This window comes from Nannospalax galili, unplaced genomic scaffold (assembly GCF_000622305.1).
Source record: "Nannospalax galili isolate Female #2095 unplaced genomic scaffold, S.galili_v1.0 scaffold280, whole genome shotgun sequence".
NCBI classification, from domain to species: Eukaryota; Metazoa; Chordata; class Mammalia; order Rodentia; family Spalacidae; genus Nannospalax; species Nannospalax galili.
Window position 1 is genome coordinate 2,437,852 of NW_008347808.1, and position 8,063 is coordinate 2,445,914.

The following is an 8,063-nucleotide window of genomic DNA, read 5'->3' on the forward strand; positions in this document are numbered from 1 at the left end:
CCTCCATCTCCTTTTCTCTCTTATCTAATTTACTGGCAAGGTCAGAGGCCAGTACTGAAGAGGCCAGCCTCATATCTCTCTCTCATTCTAATTCCTCTCTAACACTTTCAGTTTCCCTTTTGGCTAAGGCTTCCACCTGGGACAGATTTCCTATTATCAATAGCAGGGGCTAAGTAACCTCTGCTGCTGTTTTTTGGCATTTCTGTCCCTGGTGTGCTACTCCCAGAGATTGTAGAATCTGTTCCATACCTTCTCCTGTTTTCAGGGCCTCTCCATACTCATGTGGCATTCCCGACTGGTCAAGCAGGTGTGCCACCCCATACCATCTACAAGATGGCTGCCACCCTGGGATCTCTCTCATCGACCACTGTTTAGAAGGCCTCACCCTAGTTACATATCTCACTTTCCACTGCATTACCCATGCCACTGGAGCCACCCCCACCAAGCCTATGGGAATGGCCCACAAGGTTAACATTTCCTCAGCCCACACTCTCCCCTCACCCCAATTTACTTTGGTTGTTGGTCTCTTTCCCCATATCAGAAACATCATCAATGCTCTTCCAAAACTCATTCTCAGCTTCATTGTATCCTGCCAGGCTATGCCAATTTCAAGTCAAATTCACTGCTGGGAGGTGCATGTGGCATCTGATTCCCTCTTCCCAAGGTCTTTGCTACAGCCTGAGAAAAAAAAGTTCTCCAAACCCTAGTATGAAGAATCTTAACGAGTTCATTGGACTTGCTAACTGAGCTTGGGTGTGGGTTTACAGACATGTGGGTGCCCCCCTCTCATTCACAGCTGATGTCAAAAGTCCACAGACATAAGTCCTGTGGTTCTGGATAGCCTTACAAAATGGCAAGAGACCAGCCTCTTGGTTTTCCCAGATTTTATACCCTTAGCCCCTCCCATGCAAGCAGCTCTAGTCAACTGATTGGCTGGAAGAGGTAAGGGGAGTGGCTTCCTTGCAGAGCGTGGGAGGGAAGAAGGCGGGTCTATAGCTTGTCATCACAGGGTCAGAGGAACATTTTCAGGGTCACAACTGGTAAAACATGTTCACTGGTGCAATAGTGGAACAAATGTTAGGGAAGTAACCAATCAATTTCTGATTGACTGTAAGGCACACTCCACAGATGTAGCCCATACTTGTACTGTTATGGAGGCAAAGAGTCTGAGGCTAAGTGGGTCATAGGCCCTAGGGGGAAACCTATTATTATTATTATTATTTTAAATATACATAATATTAAATCGACTCCTACTGACTTAATCTCTATGCACATAAATTAGTGCATCTGCCAGCATTCATCAGAGGACCTTCCTAGGCAGTAGATGGTGATCAACATGGAGAACCCAAACTGGTCAAGATGAAGATAATAATATATTGTAGAGTGCTCAACCATAAATGGGACATCTATAAAATACCTCCTCTTTCCAAGTCTTAGAAAGATTATTGGAGAAGGGGGAGCAAAAGGATTGTAAGAGCTCTGTAAGAGGCAGAGAATGACTGCACGGAAACGTTTTCTGACACAACAGGGCAGTTGCACATATTAAATCATATTGACTGTGACAGAATTCACAAGACTCACACAACATTAATCTAGACATACTTTCAGCATGGAATGGGGATAAGGTAATGACGTCCCACCATTAGATGAGTAGCTATTGGCAATGCTCAGTTCCTGGAGTAGGGAGAGTCAGTTATCATTAAGGGTGAGGCTTCTGGCTTATGCTCTAGTGGATGGCCCTACACACCTGAGTATATGAACACCATAAATCAGACTCCATGGGCTTAAAAAAAGACACATTGGCCAGGCGTAATGGTACAGGCCTTTAATCCCAGCACTCGGGAAGCAGAAGCAGGCAGATTTCTGTGAGATTGAGGCTAGCCTGATCTGTGTGGCAAGTTACAGGACAGCTGGGGCTACAGGAAGATCCTGTCTGAAAAAGACAAAGATACATATTTAGCTGGGTATGGAAGAGATGATGGACCTGGGAAGAGCTGTGATCAAAATATATTGTATAGCACTCTCAACAAAATGAAATTGAGGAAGGAAAAAGAATTTTTGCATCTGTGTTCCAGCTTACAGTTTTCTTTCCTGTTTGGTCTGTATCTGAGTTTGGTACCAGAGTAATACCATTTTAAAATGCATGTATTGGTGTTGCTTTCCTTTCTATTTTATGGAACATTTTGAGGAACATTTCTGTTAGTTATTTTATAGTTTTCTTAGTTTGCTTTTCTATTACTGTTATAAACATAATGGCCAAAAGAAACTTGAGGAGGAAGCAGTTTATTACTTCTTACATTTCCAGTCTATCACTGAGGGAAGTCAGAGAAGGAACTCAAGCAGAAAATGAAGGAGAAAACATCTAGGAATGCAGCTACATTTCTTAGACAGCTGAGGCCTATCTGTCTAGGGATGACACCATCCACAATGGCCTGGACCGCCTTCATCAGTTAGCAATCAAGAAAATGCTTACTGGCATGAGCACTGGCCAAATGACCACTGGCCAATTTGATGGAGGTATGGCCTTAAGTAATGTTTCCTTTTTCCAGATGACTCCAGTTGTATTAAATTTTGTTGTACAATTCATCAGTAAGTGCATCTGGATATTGAAGTGCACTTCAATCTCACTTTGTGTTATGGACCTATTGAAGTTATTTTTTTCCTTTTCATATATATATATATATATATATATATATATATATGTGTGTGTGTGTGTGTGTGTATGTATGTAATTTATTATTTTTAGTTCTTATGTGTATTAGTGTATTGCTTGCATGTGTGTAAGTGCACTCGTGGTGTGTGCCATGCAATGCTTATGGAAGTCAAAAGAGGACCTCAGATCCTCTGGACCTGGAGGCTTCAGACTAATTTTAGGAACCATGTTGGTGCTGAGAACCAAACTCAGGTCCTCTGCAAAAGCATACAGTCCTCTTAATTGTGGAGCCATATCTCTAGGCTGTGAATTGTTTTTTTATAATTAAATTTCATATGTGAGTATTGTATTTATAAATTTCCACTCCTCCTTCTCCCCTTAAACTTTCCCGTGCGCCTTCAATCTCAATTTCTTGACCTCTTCTTTATTATGGTTACATAATACACACACACACACACACACACTAGTGTGTATAGTAGTTACACATGCATATATATGCATGTTATCCAATGAATCCATTTAGTGTTGCATATGTACATGTGCTTAGGGCTGGCCACATCACTTGGGATTGGAAAAACCAGAGACAGAGCTTGTTCTTGGGGAAAAACTGATTCTCCTTTCAGCAGCCATTGATTATGTACAGCTCTTTTTTAGAGGTAGGACCCTATGAAAGTTCCCCCATCCACATTGGCGTGTCAACTGGTGTTGTCATTATGAAGATCATGTTTAGGCAGCCATACTGTTGATATTTCATGTGTGCAGCTTCCCTGTCATGTCTGGAGGTCATGGTCTAGCAGCAAGCATCCTGGTTCTGTGACTCTTACACTCTTTCTACCTCCCTCTTCTGTGGTATTCCCTGAGTTGTAGGTGTAGGGTCTGCATTTTAGGTGCATCAGTTGCAGCTGTGTGCCCCACAGTCACTTATTCTCTCCATTTTGACCAGCTGTGGATCTCTGTAATAGTCGCCATCTGTTGCAAAAAGAAGGTTCTTTGCTGGGCAGTTAGATTTAGACTTAACTCTAGGTATAAGTATTAAGAATGCTGTAAGAAACTACATTGGTTTAGGCAAATGACAGTAGTAGATTCTCCTCCAGGGTCTATTACCTATCCAACCACAGGTAGTTAGCTACGTTTACAGTATCAGGAATGAATTCACTCCTACTGAGTGTGCATTAAATCCAATTAGACAGCTGTTGCTAACCCCCCAAGATAAAAGTGACACTATTGCTAATATAAAAAGCACCACTATTGTGTGAAACTGTGTATTTTAATAATGAAATGGAGATCTTTTTTAAAGGTTAAAACCTCATTCAATTTTATGTCTTATAGGGTTTATGCTAAGTACAATATTGTGTAACTGTAACAATTCAACTGTAAAATTAAAAATTTAAATCCAATTTTTTAAAAGATGCTCAGGAAATTTTTATTGAATATGTCAATGTCAATACTGTTGTAATGAAATGCTTCTTCCAAGTATGTGGTTATTAAATAAATAATTAACTGGAAAGAAAAGCACCACTATTGCAACATTAGGTGTATCCTGCTGGGCTGGTTATTGTTGTTAGCATCATCCTGTCTTTGTTTTAGTAGGTAATGTGTGCCCTAGATACTTATCTATTTCCCACAGATTTTCCAATTCATTGGAATATAGATTTTCAAAGTATGTCCAATGATCTTTTGAATTTCATCAGCATCTATTGTAATGCCTTACATTTTATCTGTAAGTTTACTAACTTGAGTCTTCTCTCTGTTTTTTGGTGAGTTAGTTGAGAGTTTGTCTTGTTTCTTTTATTGAAGAACTCTTATTCTCATCGTTTCTTGTATACTTTGTATTCCCATTTCATTAGTTTCTCCTGGGATTTTTATTACTTCTTTCCATCTAGTTATTTGTGGTTTGGCTTGTTCTTCTTTTTCTAAGATGTTGAGGTAATCATTAAGTTATCCATTTGAGATTCCCCTGATCTTAATATAGATATTTATAGTTACAAATTTCCTTCTTAGAACTGCTTTCATTTTATCCAAAAGATTGTGATATGTAGCATGTTTTTTTTAATTTGATTGTAGAGATTTTTAAATTTCTTTCCTAGATTCTTTGATGAATCATTCACCATTCAATAGAGTTTTGTTGACCTCTGTTTGTGTATATTGTAAGTTTTTCATGCTGTTTCTTTTTGGCTTTATTCCATTGTTACCAAACTGAGTGCAAGAAATTCTTTCAGTTTTCTTATATTCCCTAAGACTTGTTTAGCACCATATAATTTTAAAGGAAGCCCTATCAGACGCTGAGAGGAATACACACTTTACAGTATTTTCGTGGGATATTCTATAGATGTCCATTAAATACACTGAATCAATGATGTCATTTAATTTATTGAGTTTTTTCTATCAAACTTATATGTGAAAATGGAGCACTGAAGTCACCCATTGAGATCAACTGCCTTTCCGTCCAGTAGTGTTTTTTTTTTGAAATTAGGTGAACCAGTGTTGAGTACACATAAGTTTAAAATTGCAATATACTCCTGATGGATTCCTCCCTTGATCAATATCACGTGACCTTATCTCTTCTGGAAAAGAGTTAAAATATCTTATTTTTATTTTTATTTTTTGCATATGAGTGCATTGCTTGCACGTGCAAGTGCACTCATGTTGTGCAATGCCAGCGCAGGTCAGAAGAGGGTGCCATATCCCTTGGAACTGAAGCTTCAGATGGTCATTAGCCATCATGTGGGTTCTGGGAACCAAATCCAGATCCAAGAACAGCCAGTGCGCTTAAGTGCTGAGCCACCACTCCAGCTCCTCTTTCAGAAAATTTCTATGTGAAATGTACTTTGTCAGAATTAATAGTCCTACATGTGCCTGCTTTTGACTTACATTTTTGGAATAGAATTTTTTATTCTATCCTGTCATCCTATGACTCTACTTTTTATTGCCAGTGATGTGTGTCTCTTGTCAGCAACAAATATTTGGGTCATGTTAATTGGAGAATTCAGACCTCTAAGATTCATACTTATTGAAATGTATGTTTTCATTCCTGTTGTTGCATTGTTTTGGGATGTTTCATATTTTATTAATCCTCATTTGCTACTTTGCCCTGATTCTTCCTTGTGTATTGGATGTGCACATCTTTCTCTTCAATGTATACGATTCTTTTGAATATCTTCAGTTGTTTGTGTCCTCTTCTGATTCATTCAGCTTACTCTTGTCCTCTTTGAATTCATTAACCATTCCTATAATCATAATTTTGAATAATTTGTATCATAGTTCATCTAACTGATTGTCATTGGAGTCTAATAATCTATAATCTGTACTCGCCTGAGGAGTCATGTTGCTTTGATTTAATGTTTCACTGGGACATGCACACCTGAGATCAGGGTGTTGATTTGATGTTTTTATTTTTTACTTCTATTTTTATTGATTCATGAAATGTATTTTATCATATTCAAACCCCTCACATCATCTCCACCCCAACTCCCTACCCCCAACTTCTCTCTCTCTCTCTCTTTCTCTCTCTCTCTCTCTCTCTTTCTCTCTCACCACCATGCCTGATGACCTGAGTTTGATCTCCAGACCCACAGGGTGACTGTAGAGAACTGACTCTGGCAAGTTGTTCTATGACCTCCAAGTGGATTTCATCTATCTATCTATCTATCTATCTATCTATCTATCTATCACATATATATATATAGACAGAGACATGGATAAAACAAGATTATGTCTGTCGGTTGATGAAAAAGCGGTGGCCAGATGCTCACAGGAATTCATATATGAAATATGTGTGTTCGTGTGTGTGGAGGGAGAGAGAGAGAGGGGGAGAGAGAGAAATGTAGATATATTAAGGCCCATTGTGTCAAATTTGTGTTCTCTATATACTTTTGGTGTGGGTCCATTCTTTGGACCATGGTCAACCTACCTGGCATCACACTCTTAAACAAAAGTGCCTCCTTTCCCCAGCAGCAATTAATTTCCAAAAGTTCCTATGCTAGGTCTGGAGGTTCATGTTCATCCCCACCCCCACCCCATGATAAAATTTTGTCTGTTTTGGGTTTGTCGATGTCGTTTGTGTTCTAGACCTCTGCATATAGTAACCTGGCCAGAAGGAAGAAGGGTATCATTTTACTGTTCTCAGGATGGCCACCACTGACACCTTTGAGTAAGGAGATGCCATGTTACATCTGAATGATAGTAAATGTGCTGGGCTTCTCATACAGCTTCCACTGATAGTGGCAGGGCTGGGAGTGGAAGGAGTACTCTCTAACTACTTGGTAGGGGTGAAATCCCAGTCTCCCACTAGGCTTCCATGATAACATAGTAGGATGCTTGTTACCACACATAGTGTTGAAAGTCACCAGGTATTATTTGGTCTTGTTTAGCAGCAGTCTGGTAGGAAGGAAAAGGGTATGCTAGTCCAGAAGGGCAATGCTGTAAGATTTGACTACCCACCTCATACTAGTTTACCGGCAAGGGTGGTTTACCAACTGGATTGGTCAAATAATGGGTTTTGGTATTTGGCTTAAATAGAACAATTATTGTTTGCAAAGCTGCCCTTTTGATAAGTTGTCCCTTTCTTTTTGCCTGGACCAAACAGAATTTCCTTTGGAGCATTTTTGGTCTGTGCCCATTGGCATTTGTGCTGACTGACAGCTTTTCTCCCAACAAGTCTGAGTTACATGAGACATAACTAATTCCAGGCAGTTAATGTATTTTTAAAATCAGGTTGCATTACCCCTAGATAATCTCATTTCTTCTTTACAACTTGCAAGGCCTTGCCAGATATATGCTTCACATGTAATTTCAGAGATTTTACATGTATTTAGAAGAAGAAATAAGTGAAGTGCATCGATTATTTTTCAGTCCATAATTGAATGTCTTTAATTGATTTTATAAAGTAAGTTCGGAAGTAAGTTATTTGATAGCCTGTGGACTCTGCCAAGCAAGCAATCATCAGTCACATTGGGACTGGTTTGTTAATTTATTTGAGCTTAAGTTTATACTTGATCCAATAATTGGGATTATTTGTAAGGAATCAATTAATACATATTAGGGTGAATACATATTTCAGCATTAAAAGGCAAATAGTTAAATCCAAGAAAAGGTAAACCAACATTACTATAGAGGCTCATCATTCAGCTTCTGTCTGCAGAAGAGCAGGGGGTGAAACAAGTGCTTGAGGAAGTTTAAGAGCCTTGCAGCAGAATAAATAGTAGCAAATAGGAGCCACAACAAGGAACGTGAGAAAGAAGTTTCTTATGGAAAGATTTTAAGTTGGGCTACTCTTTAGTGCTATCTGGAGAGATTTTTTTTAAACATCATAAAATTTATATTATTTATTATTATTGTGTGTATGTATGCATGTATGTATTGTGTGTGTGTCTCTGTGTGTGTGTGTGTGTGTGTGTGTGTGTGTGTGTGT